The 21,093-nt window shown below is 54.1% G+C and overlaps 23 non-coding genes across 23 annotated transcripts; all 23 read right to left on the bottom strand.

Moving 5' to 3' along the window:
- Window positions 1-473: 473 nt before the first annotated feature.
- LOC126446002 (5S ribosomal RNA) lies at window positions 474-592 on the bottom strand. Its single transcript, XR_007583205.1, has one exon. It is a non-coding gene; the product is annotated as a 5S ribosomal RNA (ribosomal RNA).
- Window positions 593-1,405: 813 nt separating this feature from the next.
- LOC126446001 (5S ribosomal RNA) lies at window positions 1,406-1,524 on the bottom strand. Its single transcript, XR_007583204.1, has one exon. It is a non-coding gene; the product is annotated as a 5S ribosomal RNA (ribosomal RNA).
- Window positions 1,525-2,336: 812 nt separating this feature from the next.
- LOC126446000 (5S ribosomal RNA) lies at window positions 2,337-2,455 on the bottom strand. Its single transcript, XR_007583203.1, has one exon. It is a non-coding gene; the product is annotated as a 5S ribosomal RNA (ribosomal RNA).
- An 812-nt stretch (window positions 2,456-3,267) lies between these two features.
- LOC126445999 (5S ribosomal RNA) lies at window positions 3,268-3,386 on the bottom strand. Its single transcript, XR_007583202.1, has one exon. It is a non-coding gene; the product is annotated as a 5S ribosomal RNA (ribosomal RNA).
- Window positions 3,387-4,198: 812 nt separating this feature from the next.
- Window positions 4,199-4,317, bottom strand: LOC126445998 (5S ribosomal RNA). The gene has a single exon (XR_007583201.1). It is a non-coding gene; the product is annotated as a 5S ribosomal RNA (ribosomal RNA).
- An 812-nt stretch (window positions 4,318-5,129) lies between these two features.
- On the bottom strand, window positions 5,130-5,248 carry LOC126445997 (5S ribosomal RNA). The gene has a single exon (XR_007583200.1). It is a non-coding gene; the product is annotated as a 5S ribosomal RNA (ribosomal RNA).
- An 812-nt stretch (window positions 5,249-6,060) lies between these two features.
- Window positions 6,061-6,179, bottom strand: LOC126445995 (5S ribosomal RNA). The gene has a single exon (XR_007583198.1). It is a non-coding gene; the product is annotated as a 5S ribosomal RNA (ribosomal RNA).
- An 812-nt stretch (window positions 6,180-6,991) lies between these two features.
- Window positions 6,992-7,110, bottom strand: LOC126445993 (5S ribosomal RNA). The gene has a single exon (XR_007583197.1). It is a non-coding gene; the product is annotated as a 5S ribosomal RNA (ribosomal RNA).
- An 812-nt stretch (window positions 7,111-7,922) lies between these two features.
- On the bottom strand, window positions 7,923-8,041 carry LOC126445992 (5S ribosomal RNA). The gene has a single exon (XR_007583196.1). It is a non-coding gene; the product is annotated as a 5S ribosomal RNA (ribosomal RNA).
- Window positions 8,042-8,853: 812 nt separating this feature from the next.
- LOC126445991 (5S ribosomal RNA) lies at window positions 8,854-8,972 on the bottom strand. Its single transcript, XR_007583195.1, has one exon. It is a non-coding gene; the product is annotated as a 5S ribosomal RNA (ribosomal RNA).
- An 812-nt stretch (window positions 8,973-9,784) lies between these two features.
- Window positions 9,785-9,903, bottom strand: LOC126445990 (5S ribosomal RNA). The gene has a single exon (XR_007583194.1). It is a non-coding gene; the product is annotated as a 5S ribosomal RNA (ribosomal RNA).
- Window positions 9,904-10,715: 812 nt separating this feature from the next.
- Window positions 10,716-10,834, bottom strand: LOC126445989 (5S ribosomal RNA). Its single transcript, XR_007583193.1, has one exon. It is a non-coding gene; the product is annotated as a 5S ribosomal RNA (ribosomal RNA).
- Window positions 10,835-11,646: 812 nt separating this feature from the next.
- Window positions 11,647-11,765, bottom strand: LOC126445988 (5S ribosomal RNA). The gene has a single exon (XR_007583192.1). It is a non-coding gene; the product is annotated as a 5S ribosomal RNA (ribosomal RNA).
- An 812-nt stretch (window positions 11,766-12,577) lies between these two features.
- On the bottom strand, window positions 12,578-12,696 carry LOC126445987 (5S ribosomal RNA). Its single transcript, XR_007583191.1, has one exon. It is a non-coding gene; the product is annotated as a 5S ribosomal RNA (ribosomal RNA).
- An 814-nt stretch (window positions 12,697-13,510) lies between these two features.
- LOC126445986 (5S ribosomal RNA) lies at window positions 13,511-13,629 on the bottom strand. Its single transcript, XR_007583190.1, has one exon. It is a non-coding gene; the product is annotated as a 5S ribosomal RNA (ribosomal RNA).
- Window positions 13,630-14,441: 812 nt separating this feature from the next.
- On the bottom strand, window positions 14,442-14,560 carry LOC126445985 (5S ribosomal RNA). The gene has a single exon (XR_007583189.1). It is a non-coding gene; the product is annotated as a 5S ribosomal RNA (ribosomal RNA).
- Window positions 14,561-15,372: 812 nt separating this feature from the next.
- LOC126446023 (5S ribosomal RNA) lies at window positions 15,373-15,491 on the bottom strand. The gene has a single exon (XR_007583224.1). It is a non-coding gene; the product is annotated as a 5S ribosomal RNA (ribosomal RNA).
- Window positions 15,492-16,303: 812 nt separating this feature from the next.
- On the bottom strand, window positions 16,304-16,422 carry LOC126446020 (5S ribosomal RNA). The gene has a single exon (XR_007583221.1). It is a non-coding gene; the product is annotated as a 5S ribosomal RNA (ribosomal RNA).
- Window positions 16,423-17,234: 812 nt separating this feature from the next.
- Window positions 17,235-17,353, bottom strand: LOC126446008 (5S ribosomal RNA). The gene has a single exon (XR_007583210.1). It is a non-coding gene; the product is annotated as a 5S ribosomal RNA (ribosomal RNA).
- An 812-nt stretch (window positions 17,354-18,165) lies between these two features.
- LOC126446021 (5S ribosomal RNA) lies at window positions 18,166-18,284 on the bottom strand. Its single transcript, XR_007583222.1, has one exon. It is a non-coding gene; the product is annotated as a 5S ribosomal RNA (ribosomal RNA).
- Window positions 18,285-19,095: 811 nt separating this feature from the next.
- On the bottom strand, window positions 19,096-19,214 carry LOC126445996 (5S ribosomal RNA). Its single transcript, XR_007583199.1, has one exon. It is a non-coding gene; the product is annotated as a 5S ribosomal RNA (ribosomal RNA).
- Window positions 19,215-20,028: 814 nt separating this feature from the next.
- LOC126445984 (5S ribosomal RNA) lies at window positions 20,029-20,147 on the bottom strand. The gene has a single exon (XR_007583188.1). It is a non-coding gene; the product is annotated as a 5S ribosomal RNA (ribosomal RNA).
- An 812-nt stretch (window positions 20,148-20,959) lies between these two features.
- Window positions 20,960-21,079, bottom strand: LOC126446019 (5S ribosomal RNA). The gene has a single exon (XR_007583220.1). It is a non-coding gene; the product is annotated as a 5S ribosomal RNA (ribosomal RNA).
- Between the last annotated feature and the right edge of the window lie 14 nt (window positions 21,080-21,093).

Raw genomic sequence — 21,093 nt, 5'->3', positions numbered from 1 at the left:
CGATGTGGGCTTCCTCGCCTCACACCAGGTGTCTGCGTAGTTTGCAGTGCATTCGCGCCATTCCTATCCCTGTCCCCGTCCCGACTTGTCCCGACTTTGCTCGACTGCCGCTCGCTGCCGCTCGGGTCGTGGTCCATATGACAGCGCAAGCACGACAAACGTCTGCGGGACGAGACGAGACGACTAAGGAATAAATTCGTGATTACAAATCAAATTTGGAACTTTACACAAAAATTGGCGGTGACGTATTTCAGAAATCAACTGCCGATTCGTACTGTTTTGTCGTTATCAAAGTCTTCTTGGCAAACTTGGTTAGCACATTCTCCCTCAAACTGAGTTAATTACTGCATTTTCGTACCATTACAGTAGTTTAAAAGGGTTAAGGAAGCATCTTTGTCACAACAGAAAGGCAGTTTGAAAATTGGGCTGGCAGGGGTAGCGACATAATAACAAAACAAAAAGAAAAGGAAGGGAGCCAACAGCACCCGGGTTTCCCAGGCGGTCACCCATCCAAGTACTAACCGGGCCCAATGATGCTTAACTTCGGTGATCGGACGAGAACCGGTGTATTCATCATGGTATGGCCGTTGGCACTCGTGCAAGGTAGGAGCACGGCGGAATTCGCGTTCGGCTTCTCTCCCAACACACAAAATGTTAGTTTTCCGCCGCATTTGACGAAAGCACTTCCTTCTGCAACAGCCAGTTCCTCGCGGACGGCGCGGGGGGCGCGCCCGGCGTCCCAGCAGACCGACGGCCGAATTAGCGGGCGCACCGCCGCGTGTGTGAGACGCACTGTTGCTCGTTGCACCTCCTGTCATTCGTTGGGCGCGTGCAGCCTTCGACACACGCGGAGGACGCATCTTGTCCCTGGTGTCCAGCGGAGGGCCTGTGCGGGGTGTGGCAGTGTCGTGCTGGAGGGCGCCACTGGTAGCGATGTGGGCTTCCTCGCCTCACACCAGGTGTCTGCGTAGTTTGCAGTGCATTCGCGCCATTCCTATCCCTGTCCCCGTCCCGACTTGTCCCGACTTTGCTCGACTGCCGCTCGCTGCCGCTCGGGTCGTGGTCCATATGACAGCGCAAGCACGACAAACGTCTGCGGGACGAGACGAGACGACTAAGGAATAAATTCGTGATTACAAATCAAATTTGGAACTTTACACAAAAATTGGCGGTGACGGTATTTCAGAAATCAACTGCCGATTCGTACTGTTTTGTCGTTATCAAAGTCTTCTTGGCAAACTTGGTTAGCACATTCTCCCTCAAACTGAGTTAATTACTGCATTTTCGTACCATTACAGTAGTTTAAAAGGGTTAAGGAAGCATCTTTGTCACAACAGAAAGGCAGTTTGAAAATTGGGCTGGCAGGGGTAGCGACATAATAACAAAACAAAAAGAAAAGGAAGGGAGCCAACAGCACCCGGGTTTCCCAGGCGGTCACCCATCCAAGTACTAACCGGGCCCAATGATGCTTAACTTCGGTGATCGGACGAGAACCGGTGTATTCATCATGGTATGGCCGTTGGCACTCGTGCAAGGTAGGAGCACGGCGGAATTCGCGTTCGGCTTCTCTCCCAACACACAAAATGTTAGTTTTCCGCCGCATTTGACGAAAGCACTTCCTTCTGCAACAGCCAGTTCCTCGCGGACGGCGCGGGGGGCGCGCCCGGCGTCCCAGCAGACCGACGGCCGAATTAGCGGGCGCACCGCCGCGTGTGTGAGACGCACTGTTGCTCGTTGCACCTCCTGTCATTCGTTGGGCGCGTGCAGCCTTCGACACACGCGGAGGACGCATCTTGTCCCTGGTGTCCAGCGGAGGGCCTGTGCGGGGTGTGGCAGTGTCGTGCTGGAGGGCGCCACTGGTAGCGATGTGGGCTTCCTCGCCTCACACCAGGTGTCTGCGTAGTTTGCAGTGCATTCGCGCCATTCCTATCCCTGTCCCCGTCCCGACTTGTCCCGACTTTGCTCGACTGCCGCTCGCTGCCGCTCGGGTCGTGGTCCATATGACAGCGCAAGCACGACAAACGTCTGCGGGACGAGACGAGACGACTAAGGAATAAATTCGTGATTACAAATCAAATTTGGAACTTTACACAAAAATTGGCGGTGACGTATTTCAGAAATCAACTGCCGATTCGTACTGTTTTGTCGTTATCAAAGTCTTCTTGGCAAACTTGGTTAGCACATTCTCCCTCAAACTGAGTTAATTACTGCATTTTCGTACCATTACAGTAGTTTAAAAGGGTTAAGGAAGCATCTTTGTCACAACAGAAAGGCAGTTTGAAAATTGGGCTGGCAGGGGTAGCGACATAATAACAAAACAAAAAGAAAAGGAAGGGAGCCAACAGCACCCGGGTTTCCCAGGCGGTCACCCATCCAAGTACTAACCGGGCCCAATGATGCTTAACTTCGGTGATCGGACGAGAACCGGTGTATTCATCATGGTATGGCCGTTGGCACTCGTGCAAGGTAGGAGCACGGCGGAATTCGCGTTCGGCTTCTCTCCCAACACACAAAATGTTAGTTTTCCGCCGCATTTGACGAAAGCACTTCCTTCTGCAACAGCCAGTTCCTCGCGGACGGCGCGGGGGGCGCGCCCGGCGTCCCAGCAGACCGACGGCCGAATTAGCGGGCGCACCGCCGCGTGTGTGAGACGCACTGTTGCTCGTTGCACCTCCTGTCATTCGTTGGGCGCGTGCAGCCTTCGACACACGCGGAGGACGCATCTTGTCCCTGGTGTCCAGCGGAGGGCCTGTGCGGGGTGTGGCAGTGTCGTGCTGGAGGGCGCCACTGGTAGCGATGTGGGCTTCCTCGCCTCACACCAGGTGTCTGCGTAGTTTGCAGTGCATTCGCGCCATTCCTATCCCTGTCCCCGTCCCGACTTGTCCCGACTTTGCTCGACTGCCGCTCGCTGCCGCTCGGGTCGTGGTCCATATGACAGCGCAAGCACGACAAACGTCTGCGGGACGAGACGAGACGACTAAGGAATAAATTCGTGATTACAAATCAAATTTGGAACTTTACACAAAAATTGGCGGTGACGTATTTCAGAAATCAACTGCCGATTCGTACTGTTTTGTCGTTATCAAAGTCTTCTTGGCAAACTTGGTTAGCACATTCTCCCTCAAACTGAGTTAATTACTGCATTTTCGTACCATTACAGTAGTTTAAAAGGGTTAAGGAAGCATCTTTGTCACAACAGAAAGGCAGTTTGAAAATTGGGCTGGCAGGGGTAGCGACATAATAACAAAACAAAAAGAAAAGGAAGGGAGCCAACAGCACCCGGGTTTCCCAGGCGGTCACCCATCCAAGTACTAACCGGGCCCAATGATGCTTAACTTCGGTGATCGGACGAGAACCGGTGTATTCATCATGGTATGGCCGTTGGCACTCGTGCAAGGTAGGAGCACGGCGGAATTCGCGTTCGGCTTCTCTCCCAACACACAAAATGTTAGTTTTCCGCCGCATTTGACGAAAGCACTTCCTTCTGCAACAGCCAGTTCCTCGCGGACGGCGCGGGGGGCGCGCCCGGCGTCCCAGCAGACCGACGGCCGAATTAGCGGGCGCACCGCCGCGTGTGTGAGACGCACTGTTGCTCGTTGCACCTCCTGTCATTCGTTGGGCGCGTGCAGCCTTCGACACACGCGGAGGACGCATCTTGTCCCTGGTGTCCAGCGGAGGGCCTGTGCGGGGTGTGGCAGTGTCGTGCTGGAGGGCGCCACTGGTAGCGATGTGGGCTTCCTCGCCTCACACCAGGTGTCTGCGTAGTTTGCAGTGCATTCGCGCCATTCCTATCCCTGTCCCCGTCCCGACTTGTCCCGACTTTGCTCGACTGCCGCTCGCTGCCGCTCGGGTCGTGGTCCATATGACAGCGCAAGCACGACAAACGTCTGCGGGACGAGACGAGACGACTAAGGAATAAATTCGTGATTACAAATCAAATTTGGAACTTTACACAAAAATTGGCGGTGACGTATTTCAGAAATCAACTGCCGATTCGTACTGTTTTGTCGTTATCAAAGTCTTCTTGGCAAACTTGGTTAGCACATTCTCCCTCAAACTGAGTTAATTACTGCATTTTCGTACCATTACAGTAGTTTAAAAGGGTTAAGGAAGCATCTTTGTCACAACAGAAAGGCAGTTTGAAAATTGGGCTGGCAGGGGTAGCGACATAATAACAAAACAAAAAGAAAAGGAAGGGAGCCAACAGCACCCGGGTTTCCCAGGCGGTCACCCATCCAAGTACTAACCGGGCCCAATGATGCTTAACTTCGGTGATCGGACGAGAACCGGTGTATTCATCATGGTATGGCCGTTGGCACTCGTGCAAGGTAGGAGCACGGCGGAATTCGCGTTCGGCTTCTCTCCCAACACACAAAATGTTAGTTTTCCGCCGCATTTGACGAAAGCACTTCCTTCTGCAACAGCCAGTTCCTCGCGGACGGCGCGGGGGGCGCGCCCGGCGTCCCAGCAGACCGACGGCCGAATTAGCGGGCGCACCGCCGCGTGTGTGAGACGCACTGTTGCTCGTTGCACCTCCTGTCATTCGTTGGGCGCGTGCAGCCTTCGACACACGCGGAGGACGCATCTTGTCCCTGGTGTCCAGCGGAGGGCCTGTGCGGGGTGTGGCAGTGTCGTGCTGGAGGGCGCCACTGGTAGCGATGTGGGCTTCCTCGCCTCACACCAGGTGTCTGCGTAGTTTGCAGTGCATTCGCGCCATTCCTATCCCTGTCCCCGTCCCGACTTGTCCCGACTTTGCTCGACTGCCGCTCGCTGCCGCTCGGGTCGTGGTCCATATGACAGCGCAAGCACGACAAACGTCTGCGGGACGAGACGAGACGACTAAGGAATAAATTCGTGATTACAAATCAAATTTGGAACTTTACACAAAAATTGGCGGTGACGTATTTCAGAAATCAACTGCCGATTCGTACTGTTTTGTCGTTATCAAAGTCTTCTTGGCAAACTTGGTTAGCACATTCTCCCTCAAACTGAGTTAATTACTGCATTTTCGTACCATTACAGTAGTTTAAAAGGGTTAAGGAAGCATCTTTGTCACAACAGAAAGGCAGTTTGAAAATTGGGCTGGCAGGGGTAGCGACATAATAACAAAACAAAAAGAAAAGGAAGGGAGCCAACAGCACCCGGGTTTCCCAGGCGGTCACCCATCCAAGTACTAACCGGGCCCAATGATGCTTAACTTCGGTGATCGGACGAGAACCGGTGTATTCATCATGGTATGGCCGTTGGCACTCGTGCAAGGTAGGAGCACGGCGGAATTCGCGTTCGGCTTCTCTCCCAACACACAAAATGTTAGTTTTCCGCCGCATTTGACGAAAGCACTTCCTTCTGCAACAGCCAGTTCCTCGCGGACGGCGCGGGGGGCGCGCCCGGCGTCCCAGCAGACCGACGGCCGAATTAGCGGGCGCACCGCCGCGTGTGTGAGACGCACTGTTGCTCGTTGCACCTCCTGTCATTCGTTGGGCGCGTGCAGCCTTCGACACACGCGGAGGACGCATCTTGTCCCTGGTGTCCAGCGGAGGGCCTGTGCGGGGTGTGGCAGTGTCGTGCTGGAGGGCGCCACTGGTAGCGATGTGGGCTTCCTCGCCTCACACCAGGTGTCTGCGTAGTTTGCAGTGCATTCGCGCCATTCCTATCCCTGTCCCCGTCCCGACTTGTCCCGACTTTGCTCGACTGCCGCTCGCTGCCGCTCGGGTCGTGGTCCATATGACAGCGCAAGCACGACAAACGTCTGCGGGACGAGACGAGACGACTAAGGAATAAATTCGTGATTACAAATCAAATTTGGAACTTTACACAAAAATTGGCGGTGACGTATTTCAGAAATCAACTGCCGATTCGTACTGTTTTGTCGTTATCAAAGTCTTCTTGGCAAACTTGGTTAGCACATTCTCCCTCAAACTGAGTTAATTACTGCATTTTCGTACCATTACAGTAGTTTAAAAGGGTTAAGGAAGCATCTTTGTCACAACAGAAAGGCAGTTTGAAAATTGGGCTGGCAGGGGTAGCGACATAATAACAAAACAAAAAGAAAAGGAAGGGAGCCAACAGCACCCGGGTTTCCCAGGCGGTCACCCATCCAAGTACTAACCGGGCCCAATGATGCTTAACTTCGGTGATCGGACGAGAACCGGTGTATTCATCATGGTATGGCCGTTGGCACTCGTGCAAGGTAGGAGCACGGCGGAATTCGCGTTCGGCTTCTCTCCCAACACACAAAATGTTAGTTTTCCGCCGCATTTGACGAAAGCACTTCCTTCTGCAACAGCCAGTTCCTCGCGGACGGCGCGGGGGGCGCGCCCGGCGTCCCAGCAGACCGACGGCCGAATTAGCGGGCGCACCGCCGCGTGTGTGAGACGCACTGTTGCTCGTTGCACCTCCTGTCATTCGTTGGGCGCGTGCAGCCTTCGACACACGCGGAGGACGCATCTTGTCCCTGGTGTCCAGCGGAGGGCCTGTGCGGGGTGTGGCAGTGTCGTGCTGGAGGGCGCCACTGGTAGCGATGTGGGCTTCCTCGCCTCACACCAGGTGTCTGCGTAGTTTGCAGTGCATTCGCGCCATTCCTATCCCTGTCCCCGTCCCGACTTGTCCCGACTTTGCTCGACTGCCGCTCGCTGCCGCTCGGGTCGTGGTCCATATGACAGCGCAAGCACGACAAACGTCTGCGGGACGAGACGAGACGACTAAGGAATAAATTCGTGATTACAAATCAAATTTGGAACTTTACACAAAAATTGGCGGTGACGTATTTCAGAAATCAACTGCCGATTCGTACTGTTTTGTCGTTATCAAAGTCTTCTTGGCAAACTTGGTTAGCACATTCTCCCTCAAACTGAGTTAATTACTGCATTTTCGTACCATTACAGTAGTTTAAAAGGGTTAAGGAAGCATCTTTGTCACAACAGAAAGGCAGTTTGAAAATTGGGCTGGCAGGGGTAGCGACATAATAACAAAACAAAAAGAAAAGGAAGGGAGCCAACAGCACCCGGGTTTCCCAGGCGGTCACCCATCCAAGTACTAACCGGGCCCAATGATGCTTAACTTCGGTGATCGGACGAGAACCGGTGTATTCATCATGGTATGGCCGTTGGCACTCGTGCAAGGTAGGAGCACGGCGGAATTCGCGTTCGGCTTCTCTCCCAACACACAAAATGTTAGTTTTCCGCCGCATTTGACGAAAGCACTTCCTTCTGCAACAGCCAGTTCCTCGCGGACGGCGCGGGGGGCGCGCCCGGCGTCCCAGCAGACCGACGGCCGAATTAGCGGGCGCACCGCCGCGTGTGTGAGACGCACTGTTGCTCGTTGCACCTCCTGTCATTCGTTGGGCGCGTGCAGCCTTCGACACACGCGGAGGACGCATCTTGTCCCTGGTGTCCAGCGGAGGGCCTGTGCGGGGTGTGGCAGTGTCGTGCTGGAGGGCGCCACTGGTAGCGATGTGGGCTTCCTCGCCTCACACCAGGTGTCTGCGTAGTTTGCAGTGCATTCGCGCCATTCCTATCCCTGTCCCCGTCCCGACTTGTCCCGACTTTGCTCGACTGCCGCTCGCTGCCGCTCGGGTCGTGGTCCATATGACAGCGCAAGCACGACAAACGTCTGCGGGACGAGACGAGACGACTAAGGAATAAATTCGTGATTACAAATCAAATTTGGAACTTTACACAAAAATTGGCGGTGACGTATTTCAGAAATCAACTGCCGATTCGTACTGTTTTGTCGTTATCAAAGTCTTCTTGGCAAACTTGGTTAGCACATTCTCCCTCAAACTGAGTTAATTACTGCATTTTCGTACCATTACAGTAGTTTAAAAGGGTTAAGGAAGCATCTTTGTCACAACAGAAAGGCAGTTTGAAAATTGGGCTGGCAGGGGTAGCGACATAATAACAAAACAAAAAGAAAAGGAAGGGAGCCAACAGCACCCGGGTTTCCCAGGCGGTCACCCATCCAAGTACTAACCGGGCCCAATGATGCTTAACTTCGGTGATCGGACGAGAACCGGTGTATTCATCATGGTATGGCCGTTGGCACTCGTGCAAGGTAGGAGCACGGCGGAATTCGCGTTCGGCTTCTCTCCCAACACACAAAATGTTAGTTTTCCGCCGCATTTGACGAAAGCACTTCCTTCTGCAACAGCCAGTTCCTCGCGGACGGCGCGGGGGGCGCGCCCGGCGTCCCAGCAGACCGACGGCCGAATTAGCGGGCGCACCGCCGCGTGTGTGAGACGCACTGTTGCTCGTTGCACCTCCTGTCATTCGTTGGGCGCGTGCAGCCTTCGACACACGCGGAGGACGCATCTTGTCCCTGGTGTCCAGCGGAGGGCCTGTGCGGGGTGTGGCAGTGTCGTGCTGGAGGGCGCCACTGGTAGCGATGTGGGCTTCCTCGCCTCACACCAGGTGTCTGCGTAGTTTGCAGTGCATTCGCGCCATTCCTATCCCTGTCCCCGTCCCGACTTGTCCCGACTTTGCTCGACTGCCGCTCGCTGCCGCTCGGGTCGTGGTCCATATGACAGCGCAAGCACGACAAACGTCTGCGGGACGAGACGAGACGACTAAGGAATAAATTCGTGATTACAAATCAAATTTGGAACTTTACACAAAAATTGGCGGTGACGTATTTCAGAAATCAACTGCCGATTCGTACTGTTTTGTCGTTATCAAAGTCTTCTTGGCAAACTTGGTTAGCACATTCTCCCTCAAACTGAGTTAATTACTGCATTTTCGTACCATTACAGTAGTTTAAAAGGGTTAAGGAAGCATCTTTGTCACAACAGAAAGGCAGTTTGAAAATTGGGCTGGCAGGGGTAGCGACATAATAACAAAACAAAAAGAAAAGGAAGGGAGCCAACAGCACCCGGGTTTCCCAGGCGGTCACCCATCCAAGTACTAACCGGGCCCAATGATGCTTAACTTCGGTGATCGGACGAGAACCGGTGTATTCATCATGGTATGGCCGTTGGCACTCGTGCAAGGTAGGAGCACGGCGGAATTCGCGTTCGGCTTCTCTCCCAACACACAAAATGTTAGTTTTCCGCCGCATTTGACGAAAGCACTTCCTTCTGCAACAGCCAGTTCCTCGCGGACGGCGCGGGGGGCGCGCCCGGCGTCCCAGCAGACCGACGGCCGAATTAGCGGGCGCACCGCCGCGTGTGTGAGACGCACTGTTGCTCGTTGCACCTCCTGTCATTCGTTGGGCGCGTGCAGCCTTCGACACACGCGGAGGACGCATCTTGTCCCTGGTGTCCAGCGGAGGGCCTGTGCGGGGTGTGGCAGTGTCGTGCTGGAGGGCGCCACTGGTAGCGATGTGGGCTTCCTCGCCTCACACCAGGTGTCTGCGTAGTTTGCAGTGCATTCGCGCCATTCCTATCCCTGTCCCCGTCCCGACTTGTCCCGACTTTGCTCGACTGCCGCTCGCTGCCGCTCGGGTCGTGGTCCATATGACAGCGCAAGCACGACAAACGTCTGCGGGACGAGACGAGACGACTAAGGAATAAATTCGTGATTACAAATCAAATTTGGAACTTTACACAAAAATTGGCGGTGACGTATTTCAGAAATCAACTGCCGATTCGTACTGTTTTGTCGTTATCAAAGTCTTCTTGGCAAACTTGGTTAGCACATTCTCCCTCAAACTGAGTTAATTACTGCATTTTCGTACCATTACAGTAGTTTAAAAGGGTTAAGGAAGCATCTTTGTCACAACAGAAAGGCAGTTTGAAAATTGGGCTGGCAGGGGTAGCGACATAATAACAAAACAAAAAGAAAAGGAAGGGAGCCAACAGCACCCGGGTTTCCCAGGCGGTCACCCATCCAAGTACTAACCGGGCCCAATGATGCTTAACTTCGGTGATCGGACGAGAACCGGTGTATTCATCATGGTATGGCCGTTGGCACTCGTGCAAGGTAGGAGCACGGCGGAATTCGCGTTCGGCTTCTCTCCCAACACACAAAATGTTAGTTTTCCGCCGCATTTGACGAAAGCACTTCCTTCTGCAACAGCCAGTTCCTCGCGGACGGCGCGGGGGGCGCGCCCGGCGTCCCAGCAGACCGACGGCCGAATTAGCGGGCGCACCGCCGCGTGTGTGAGACGCACTGTTGCTCGTTGCACCTCCTGTCATTCGTTGGGCGCGTGCAGCCTTCGACACACGCGGAGGACGCATCTTGTCCCTGGTGTCCAGCGGAGGGCCTGTGCGGGGTGTGGCAGTGTCGTGCTGGAGGGCGCCACTGGTAGCGATGTGGGCTTCCTCGCCTCACACCAGGTGTCTGCGTAGTTTGCAGTGCATTCGCGCCATTCCTATCCCTGTCCCCGTCCCGACTTGTCCCGACTTTGCTCGACTGCCGCTCGCTGCCGCTCGGGTCGTGGTCCATATGACAGCGCAAGCACGACAAACGTCTGCGGGACGAGACGAGACGACTAAGGAATAAATTCGTGATTACAAATCAAATTTGGAACTTTACACAAAAATTGGCGGTGACGTATTTCAGAAATCAACTGCCGATTCGTACTGTTTTGTCGTTATCAAAGTCTTCTTGGCAAACTTGGTTAGCACATTCTCCCTCAAACTGAGTTAATTACTGCATTTTCGTACCATTACAGTAGTTTAAAAGGGTTAAGGAAGCATCTTTGTCACAACAGAAAGGCAGTTTGAAAATTGGGCTGGCAGGGGTAGCGACATAATAACAAAACAAAAAGAAAAGGAAGGGAGCCAACAGCACCCGGGTTTCCCAGGCGGTCACCCATCCAAGTACTAACCGGGCCCAATGATGCTTAACTTCGGTGATCGGACGAGAACCGGTGTATTCATCATGGTATGGCCGTTGGCACTCGTGCAAGGTAGGAGCACGGCGGAATTCGCGTTCGGCTTCTCTCCCAACACACAAAATGTTAGTTTTCCGCCGCATTTGACGAAAGCACTTCCTTCTGCAACAGCCAGTTCCTCGCGGACGGCGCGGGGGGCGCGCCCGGCGTCCCAGCAGACCGACGGCCGAATTAGCGGGCGCACCGCCGCGTGTGTGAGACGCACTGTTGCTCGTTGCACCTCCTGTCATTCGTTGGGCGCGTGCAGCCTTCGACACACGCGGAGGACGCATCTTGTCCCTGGTGTCCAGCGGAGGGCCTGTGCGGGGTGTGGCAGTGTCGTGCTGGAGGGCGCCACTGGTAGCGATGTGGGCTTCCTCGCCTCACACCAGGTGTCTGCGTAGTTTGCAGTGCATTCGCGCCATTCCTATCCCTGTCCCCGTCCCGACTTGTCCCGACTTTGCTCGACTGCCGCTCGCTGCCGCTCGGGTCGTGGTCCATATGACAGCGCAAGCACGACAAACGTCTGCGGGACGAGACGAGACGACTAAGGAATAAATTCGTGATTACAAATCAAATTTGGAACTTTACACAAAAATTGGCGGTGACGTATTTCAGAAATCAACTGCCGATTCGTACTGTTTTGTCGTTATCAAAGTCTTCTTGGCAAACTTGGTTAGCACATTCTCCCTCAAACTGAGTTAATTACTGCATTTTCGTACCATTACAGTAGTTTAAAAGGGTTAAGGAAGCATCTTTGTCACAACAGAAAGGCAGTTTGAAAATTGGGCTGGCAGGGGTAGCGACATAATAACAAAACAAAAAGAAAAGGAAGGGAGCCAACAGCACCCGGGTTTCCCAGGCGGTCACCCATCCAAGTACTAACCGGGCCCAATGATGCTTAACTTCGGTGATCGGACGAGAACCGGTGTATTCATCATGGTATGGCCGTTGGCACTCGTGCAAGGTAGGAGCACGGCGGAATTCGCGTTCGGCTTCTCTCCCAACACACAAAATGTTAGTTTTCCGCCGCATTTGACGAAAGCACTTCCTTCTGCAACAGCCAGTTCCTCGCGGACGGCGCGGGGGGCGCGCCCGGCGTCCCAGCAGACCGACGGCCGAATTAGCGGGCGCACCGCCGCGTGTGTGAGACGCACTGTTGCTCGTTGCACCTCCTGTCATTCGTTGGGCGCGTGCAGCCTTCGACACACGCGGAGGACGCATCTTGTCCCTGGTGTCCAGCGGAGGGCCTGTGCGGGGTGTGGCAGTGTCGTGCTGGAGGGCGCCACTGGTAGCGATGTGGGCTTCCTCGCCTCACACCAGGTGTCTGCGTAGTTTGCAGTGCATTCGCGCCATTCCTATCCCTGTCCCCGTCCCGACTTGTCCCGACTTTGCTCGACTGCCGCTCGCTGCCGCTCGGGTCGTGGTCCATATGACAGCGCAAGCACGACAAACGTCTGCGGGACGAGACGAGACGACTAAGGAATAAATTCGTGATTACAAATCAAATTTGGAACTTTACACAAAAATTGGCGGTGACGTATTTCAGAAATCAACTGCCGATTCGTACTGTTTTGTCGTTATCAAAGTCTTCTTGGCAAACTTGGTTAGCACATTCTCCCTCAAACTGAGTTAATTACTGCATTTTCGTACCATTACAGTAGTTTAAAAGGGTTAAGGAAGCATCTTTGTCACAACAGAAAGGCAGTTTGAAAATTGGGCTGGCAGGGGTAGCGACATAATAACAAAACAAAAAGAAAAGGAAGGGAGCCAACAGCACCCGGGTTTCCCAGGCGGTCACCCATCCAAGTACTAACCGGGCCCAATGATGCTTAACTTCGGTGATCGGACGAGAACCGGTGTATTCATCATGGTATGGCCGTTGGCACTCGTGCAAGGTAGGAGCACGGCGGAATTCGCGTTCGGCTTCTCTCCCAACACACAAAATGTTAGTTTTCCGCCGCATTTGACGAAAGCACTTCCTTCTGCAACAGCCAGTTCCTCGCGGACGGCGCGGGGGGCGCGCCCGGCGTCCCAGCAGACCGACGGCCGAATTAGCGGGCGCACCGCCGCGTGTGTGAGACGCACTGTTGCTCGTTGCACCTCCTGTCATTCGTTGGGCGCGTGCAGCCTTCGACACACGCGGAGGACGCATCTTGTCCCTGGTGTCCAGCGGAGGGCCTGTGCGGGGTGTGGCAGTGTCGTGCTGGAGGGCGCCACTGGTAGCGATGTGGGCTTCCTCGCCTCACACCAGGTGTCTGCGTAGTGTTTGCAGTGCATTCGCGCCATTCCTATCCCTGTCCCCGTCCCGACTTGTCCCGACTTTGCTCGACTGCCGCTCGCTGCCGCTCGGGTCGTGGTCCATATGACAGCGCAAGCACGACAAACGTCTGCGGGACGAGACGAGACGACTAAGGAATAAATTCGTGATTACAAATCAAATTTGGAACTTTACACAAAAATTGGCGGTGACGTATTTCAGAAATCAACTGCCGATTCGTACTGTTTTGTCGTTATCAAAGTCTTCTTGGCAAACTTGGTTAGCACATTCTCCCTCAAACTGAGTTAATTACTGCATTTTCGTACCATTACAGTAGTTTAAAAGGGTTAAGGAAGCATCTTTGTCACAACAGAAAGGCAGTTTGAAAATTGGGCTGGCAGGGGTAGCGACATAATAACAAAACAAAAAGAAAAGGAAGGGAGCCAACAGCACCCGGGTTTCCCAGGCGGTCACCCATCCAAGTACTAACCGGGCCCAATGATGCTTAACTTCGGTGATCGGACGAGAACCGGTGTATTCATCATGGTATGGCCGTTGGCACTCGTGCAAGGTAGGAGCACGGCGGAATTCGCGTTCGGCTTCTCTCCCAACACACAAAATGTTAGTTTTCCGCCGCATTTGACGAAAGCACTTCCTTCTGCAACAGCCAGTTCCTCGCGGACGGCGCGGGGGGCGCGCCCGGCGTCCCAGCAGACCGACGGCCGAATTAGCGGGCGCACCGCCGCGTGTGTGAGACGCACTGTTGCTCGTTGCACCTCCTGTCATTCGTTGGGCGCGTGCAGCCTTCGACACACGCGGAGGACGCATCTTGTCCCTGGTGTCCAGCGGAGGGCCTGTGCGGGGTGTGGCAGTGTCGTGCTGGAGGGCGCCACTGGTAGCGATGTGGGCTTCCTCGCCTCACACCAGGTGTCTGCGTAGTTTGCAGTGCATTCGCGCCATTCCTATCCCTGTCCCCGTCCCGACTTGTCCCGACTTTGCTCGACTGCCGCTCGCTGCCGCTCGGGTCGTGGTCCATATGACAGCGCAAGCACGACAAACGTCTGCGGGACGAGACGAGACGACTAAGGAATAAATTCGTGATTACAAATCAAATTTGGAACTTTACACAAAAATTGGCGGTGACGTATTTCAGAAATCAACTGCCGATTCGTACTGTTTTGTCGTTATCAAAGTCTTCTTGGCAAACTTGGTTAGCACATTCTCCCTCAAACTGAGTTAATTACTGCATTTTCGTACCATTACAGTAGTTTAAAAGGGTTAAGGAAGCATCTTTGTCACAACAGAAAGGCAGTTTGAAAATTGGGCTGGCAGGGGTAGCGACATAATAACAAAACAAAAAGAAAAGGAAGGGAGCCAACAGCACCCGGGTTTCCCAGGCGGTCACCCATCCAAGTACTAACCGGGCCCAATGATGCTTAACTTCGGTGATCGGACGAGAACCGGTGTATTCATCATGGTATGGCCGTTGGCACTCGTGCAAGGTAGGAGCACGGCGGAATTCGCGTTCGGCTTCTCTCCCAACACACAAAATGTTAGTTTTCCGCCGCATTTGACGAAAGCACTTCCTTCTGCAACAGCCAGTTCCTCGCGGACGGCGCGGGGGGCGCGCCCGGCGTCCCAGCAGACCGACGGCCGAATTAGCGGGCGCACCGCCGCGTGTGTGAGACGCACTGTTGCTCGTTGCACCTCCTGTCATTCGTTGGGCGCGTGCAGCCTTCGACACACGCGGAGGACGCATCTTGTCCCTGGTGTCCAGCGGAGGGCCTGTGCGGGGTGTGGCAGTGTCGTGCTGGAGGGCGCCACTGGTAGCGATGTGGGCTTCCTCGCCTCACACCAGGTGTCTGCGTAGTTTGCAGTGCATTCGCGCCATTCCTATCCCTGTCCCCGTCCCGACTTGTCCCGACTTTGCTCGACTGCCGCTCGCTGCCGCTCGGGTCGTGGTCCATATGACAGCGCAAGCACGACAAACGTCTGCGGGACGAGACGAGACGACTAAGGAATAAATTCGTGATTACAAATCAAATTTGGAACTTTACACAAAAATTGGCGGTGACGTATTTCAGAAATCAACTGCCGATTCGTACTGTTTTGTCGTTATCAAAGTCTTCTTGGCAAACTTGGTTAGCACATTCTCCCTCAAACTGAGTTAATTACTGCATTTTCGTACCATTACAGTAGTTTAAAAGGGTTAAGGAAGCATCTTTGTCACAACAGAAAGGCAGTTTGAAAATTGGGCTGGCAGGGGTAGCGACATAATAACAAAACAAAAAGAAAAGGAAGGGAGCCAACAGCACCCGGGTTTCCCAGGCGGTCACCCATCCAAGTACTAACCGGGCCCAATGATGCTTAACTTCGGTGATCGGACGAGAACCGGTGTATTCATCATGGTATGGCCGTTGGCACTCGTGCAAGGTAGGAGCACGGCGGAATTCGCGTTCGGCTTCTCTCCCAACACACAAAATGTTAGTTTTCCGCCGCATTTGACGAAAGCACTTCCTTCTGCAACAGCCAGTTCCTCGCGGACGGCGCGGGGGGCGCGCCCGGCGTCCCAGCAGACCGACGGCCGAATTAGCGGGCGCACCGCCGCGTGTGTGAGACGCACTGTTGCTCGTTGCACCTCCTGTCATTCGTTGGGCGCGTGCAGCCTTCGACACACGCGGAGGACGCATCTTGTCCCTGGTGTCCAGCGGAGGGCCTGTGCGGGGTGTGGCAGTGTCGTGCTGGAGGGCGCCACTGGTAGCGATGTGGGCTTCCTCGCCTCACACCAGGTGTCTGCGTAGTTTGCAGTGCATTCGCGCCATTCCTATCCCTGTCCCCGTCCCGACTTGTCCCGACTTTGCTCGACTGCCGCTCGCTGCCGCTCGGGTCGTGGTCCATATGACAGCGCAAGCACGACAAACGTCTGCGGGACGAGACGAGACGACTAAGGAATAAATTCGTGATTACAAATCAAATTTGGAACTTTACACAAAAATTGGCGGTGACGTATTTCAGAAATCAACTGCCGATTCGTACTGTTTTGTCGTTATCAAAGTCTTCTTGGCAAACTTGGTTAGCACATTCTCCCTCAAACTGAGTTAATTACTGCATTTTCGTACCATTACAGTAGTTTAAAAGGGTTAAGGAAGCATCTTTGTCACAACAGAAAGGCAGTTTGAAAATTGGGCTGGCAGGGGTAGCGACATAATAACAAAACAAAAAGAAAAGGAAGGGAGCCAACAGCACCCGGGTTTCCCAGGCGGTCACCCATCCAAGTACTAACCGGGCCCAATGATGCTTAACTTCGGTGATCGGACGAGAACCGGTGTATTCATCATGGTATGGCCGTTGGCACTCGTGCAAGGTAGGAGCACGGCGGAATTCGCGTTCGGCTTCTCTCCCAACACACAAAATGTTAGTTTTCCGCCGCATTTGACGAAAGCACTTCCTTCTGCAACAGCCAGTTCCTCGCGGACGGCGCGGGGGGCGCGCCCGGCGTCCCAGCAGACCGACGGCCGAATTAGCGGGCGCACCGCCGCGTGTGTGAGACGCACTGTTGCTCGTTGCACCTCCTGTCATTCGTTGGGCGCGTGCAGCCTTCGACACACGCGGAGGACGCATCTTGTCCCTGGTGTCCAGCGGAGGGCCTGTGCGGGGTGTGGCAGTGTCGTGCTGGAGGGCGCCACTGGTAGCGATGTGGGCTTCCTCGCCTCACACCAGGTGTCTGCGTAGTTTGCAGTGCATTCGCGCCATTCCTATCCCTGTCCCCGTCCCGACTTGTCCCGACTTTGCTCGACTGCCGCTCGCTGCCGCTCGGGTCGTGGTCCATATGACAGCGCAAGCACGACAAACGTCTGCGGGACGAGACGAGACGACTAAGGAATAAATTCGTGATTACAAATCAAATTTGGAACTTTACACAAAAATTGGCGGTGACGTATTTCAGAAATCAACTGCCGATTCGTACTGTTTTGTCGTTATCAAAGTCTTCTTGGCAAACTTGGTTAGCACATTCTCCCTCAAACTGAGTTAATTACTGCATTTTCGTACCATTACAGTAGTTTAAAAGGGTTAAGGAAGCATCTTTGTCACAACAGAAAGGCAGTTTGAAAATTGGGCTGGCAGGGGTAGCGACATAATAACAAAACAAAAAGAAAAGGAAGGGAGCCAACAGCACCCGGGTTTCCCAGGCGGTCACCCATCCAAGTACTAACCGGGCCCAATGATGCTTAACTTCGGTGATCGGACGAGAACCGGTGTATTCATCATGGTATGGCCGTTGGCACTCGTGCAAGGTAGGAGCACGGCGGAATTCGCGTTCGGCTTCTCTCCCAACACACAAAATGTTAGTTTTCCGCCGCATTTGACGAAAGCACTTCCTTCTGCAACAGCCAGTTCCTCGCGGACGGCGCGGGGGGCGCGCCCGGCGTCCCAGCAGACCGACGGCCGAATTAGCGGGCGCACCGCCGCGTGTGTGAGACGCACTGTTGCTCGTTGCACCTCCTGTCATTCGTTGGGCGCGTGCAGCCTTCGACACACGCAGAGGACGCATCTTGTCCCTGGTGTCCAGCGGAGGGCCTGTGCGGGGTGTGGCAGTGTCGTGCTGGAGGGCGCCACTGGTAGCGATGTGGGCTTCCTCGCCTCACACCAGGTGTCTGCGTAGTTTGCAGTGCATTCGCGCCATTCCTATCCCTGTCCCCGTCCCGACTTGTCCCGACTTTGCTCGACTGCCGCTCGCTGCCGCTCGGGTCGTGGTCCATATGACAGCGCAAGCACGACAAACGTCTGCGGGACGAGACGAGACGACTAAGGAATAAATTCGTGATTACAAATCAAATTTGGAACTTTACACAAAAATTGGCGGTGACGTATTTCAGAAATCAACTGCCGATTCGTACTGTTTTGTCGTTATCAAAGTCTTCTTGGCAAACTTGGTTAGCACATTCTCCCTCAAACTGAGTTAATTACTGCATTTTCGTACCATTACAGTAGTTTAAAAGGGTTAAGGAAGCATCTTTGTCACAACAGAAAGGCAGTTTGAAAATTGGGCTGGCAGGGGTAGCGACATAATAACAAAACAAAAAGAAAAGGAAGGGAGCCAACAGCACCCGGGTTTCCCAGGCGGTCACCCATCCAAGTACTAACCGGGCCCAATGATGCTTAACTTCGGTGATCGGACGAGAACCGGTGTATTCATCATGGTATGGCCGTTGCACTCGTGCAAGGTAGGAGCACGGCGGAATTCGCGTTCGGCTTCTCTCCCAACACACAAAATGTTAGTTTTCCGCCGCATTTGACGAAAGCACTTCCTTCTGCAACAGCCAGTTCCTCGCGGACGGCGCGGGGGGCGCGCCCGGCGTCCCAGCAGACCGACGGCCGAATTAGCGGGCGCACCGCCGCGTGTGTGAGACGCACTGTTGCTCGTTGCACCTCCTGTCATTCGTTGGGCGCGTGCAGCCTTCGACACACGCGGAGGACGCATCTTGTCCCTGGTGTCCAGCGGAGGGCCTGTGCGGGGTGTGGCAGTGTCGTGCTGGAGGGCGCCACTGGTAGCGATGTGGGCTTCCTCGCCTCACACCAGGTGTCTGCGTAGTTTGCAGTGCATTCGCGCCATTCCTATCCCTGTCCCCGTCCCGACTTGTCCCGACTTTGCTCGACTGCCGCTCGCTGCCGCTCGGGTCGTGGTCCATATGACAGCGCAAGCACGACAAACGTCTGCGGGACGAGACGAGACGACTAAGGAATAAATTCGTGATTACAAATCAAATTTGGAACTTTACACAAAAATTGGCGGTGACGTATTTCAGAAATCAACTGCCGATTCGTACTGTTTTGTCGTTATCAAAGTCTTCTTGGCAAACTTGGTTAGCACATTCTCCCTCAAACTGAGTTAATTACTGCATTTTCGTACCATTACAGTAGTTTAAAAGGGTTAAGGAAGCATCTTTGTCACAACAGAAAGGCAGTTTGAAAATTGGGCTGGCAGGGGTAGCGACATAATAACAAAACAAAAAGAAAAGGAAGGGAGCCAACAGCACCCGGGTTTCCCAGGCGGTCACCCATCCAAGTACTAACCGGGCCCAATGATGCTTAACTTCGGTGATCGGACGAGAACCGGTGTATTCATCATGGTATGGCCGTTGGCACTCGTGCAAGGTAGGAGCACGGCGGAATTCGCGTTCGGCTTCTCTCCCAACACACAAAATGTTAGTTTTCCGCCGCATTTGACGAAAGCACTTCCTTCTGCAACAGCCAGTTCCTCGCGGACGGCGCGGGGGGGCGCGCCGGCGTCCCAGCAGACCGACGGCCGAATTAGCGGGCGCACCGCCGCGTGTGTGAGACGCACTGTTGCTCGTTGCACCTCCTGTCATTCGTTGGGCGCGTGCAGCCTTCGACACACGCGGAGGACGCATCTTGTCCCTGGTGTCCAGCGGAGGGCCTGTGCGGGGTGTGGCAGTGTCGTGCTGGAGGGCGCCACTGGTAGCGATGTGGGCTTCCTCGCCTCACACCAGGTGTCTGCGTAGTTTGCAGTGCATTCGCGCCATTCCTATCCCTGTCCCCGTCCCGACTTGTCCCGACTTTGCTCGACTGCCGCTCGCTGCCGCTCTCGGGTCGTGGTCCATATGACAGCGCAAGCACGACAAACGTCTGCGGGACGAGACGAGACGACTAAGGAATAAATTCGTGATTACAAATCAAATTTGGAACTTTACACAAAAATTGGCGGTGACGTATTTCAGAAATCAACTGCCGATTCGTACTGTTTTGTCGTTATCAAAGTCTTCTTGGCAAACTTGGTTAGCACATTCTCCCTCAAACTGAGTTAATTACTGCATTTTCGTACCATTACAGTAGTTTAAAAGGGTTAAGGAAGCATCTTTGTCACAACAGAAAGGCAGTTTGAAAATTGGGCTGGCAGGGGTAGCGACATAATAACAAAACAAAAAGAAAAGGAAGGGAGCCAACAGCACCCGGGTTTCCCAGGCGGTCACCCATCCAAGTACTAACCGGGCCCAATGATGCTTAACTTCGGTGATCGGACGAGAACCGGTGTATTCATCATGGTATGGCCGTTGGCACTCGTGCAAGGTAGGAGCACGGCGGAATTCGCGTTCGGCTTCTCTCCCAACACACAAAATGTTAGTTTTCCGCCGCATTTGACGAAAGCACTTCCTTCTGCAACAGCCAGTTCCTCGCGGACGGCGCGGGGGGCGCGCCCGGCGTCCCAGCAGACCGACGGCCGAATTAGCGGGCGCACCGCCGCGTGTGTGAGACGCACTGTTGCTCGTTGCACCTCCTGTCATTCGTTGGGCGCGTGCAGCCTTCGACACACGCGGAGGACGCATCTTGTCCCTGGTGTCCAGCGGAGGGCCTGTGCGGGGTGTGGCAGTGTCGTGCTGGAGGGCGCCACTGGTAGCGATGTGGGCTTCCTCGCCTCACACCAGGTGTCTGCGTAGTTTGCAGTGCATTCGCGCCATTCCTATCCCTGTCCCCGTCCCGACTTGTCCCGACTTTGCTCGACTGCCGCTCGCTGCCGCTCGGGTCGTGGTCCATATGACAGCGCAAGCACGACAAACGTCTGCGGGACGAGACGAGACGACTAAGGAATAAATTCGTGATTACAAATCAAATTTGGAACTTTACACAAAAATTGGCGGTGACGTATTTCAGAAATCAACTGCCGATTCGTACTGTTTTGTCGTTATCAAAGTCTTCTTGGCAAACTTGGTTAGCACATTCTCCCTCAAACTGAGTTAATTACTGCATTTTCGTACCATTACAGTAGTTTAAAAGGGTTAAGGAAGCATCTTTGTCACAACAGAAAGGCAGTTTGAAAATTGGGCTGGCAGGGGTAGCGACATAATAACAAAACAAAAAGAAAAGGAAGGGAGCCAACAGCACCCGGGTTTCCCAGGCGGTCACCCATCCAAGTACTAACCGGGCCCAATGATGCTTAACTTCGGTGATCGGACGAGAACCGGTGTATTCATCATGGTATGGGCCGTTGGCACTCGTGCAAGGTA

This window comes from Schistocerca serialis, unplaced genomic scaffold (assembly GCF_023864345.2).
Source record: "Schistocerca serialis cubense isolate TAMUIC-IGC-003099 unplaced genomic scaffold, iqSchSeri2.2 HiC_scaffold_372, whole genome shotgun sequence".
Lineage (NCBI taxonomy): Eukaryota > Metazoa > Arthropoda > Insecta > Orthoptera > Acrididae > Schistocerca > Schistocerca serialis.
Note: the sequence above shows the minus strand (reverse complement) of the source record. Positions and strands in the feature narration are given on the sequence as shown.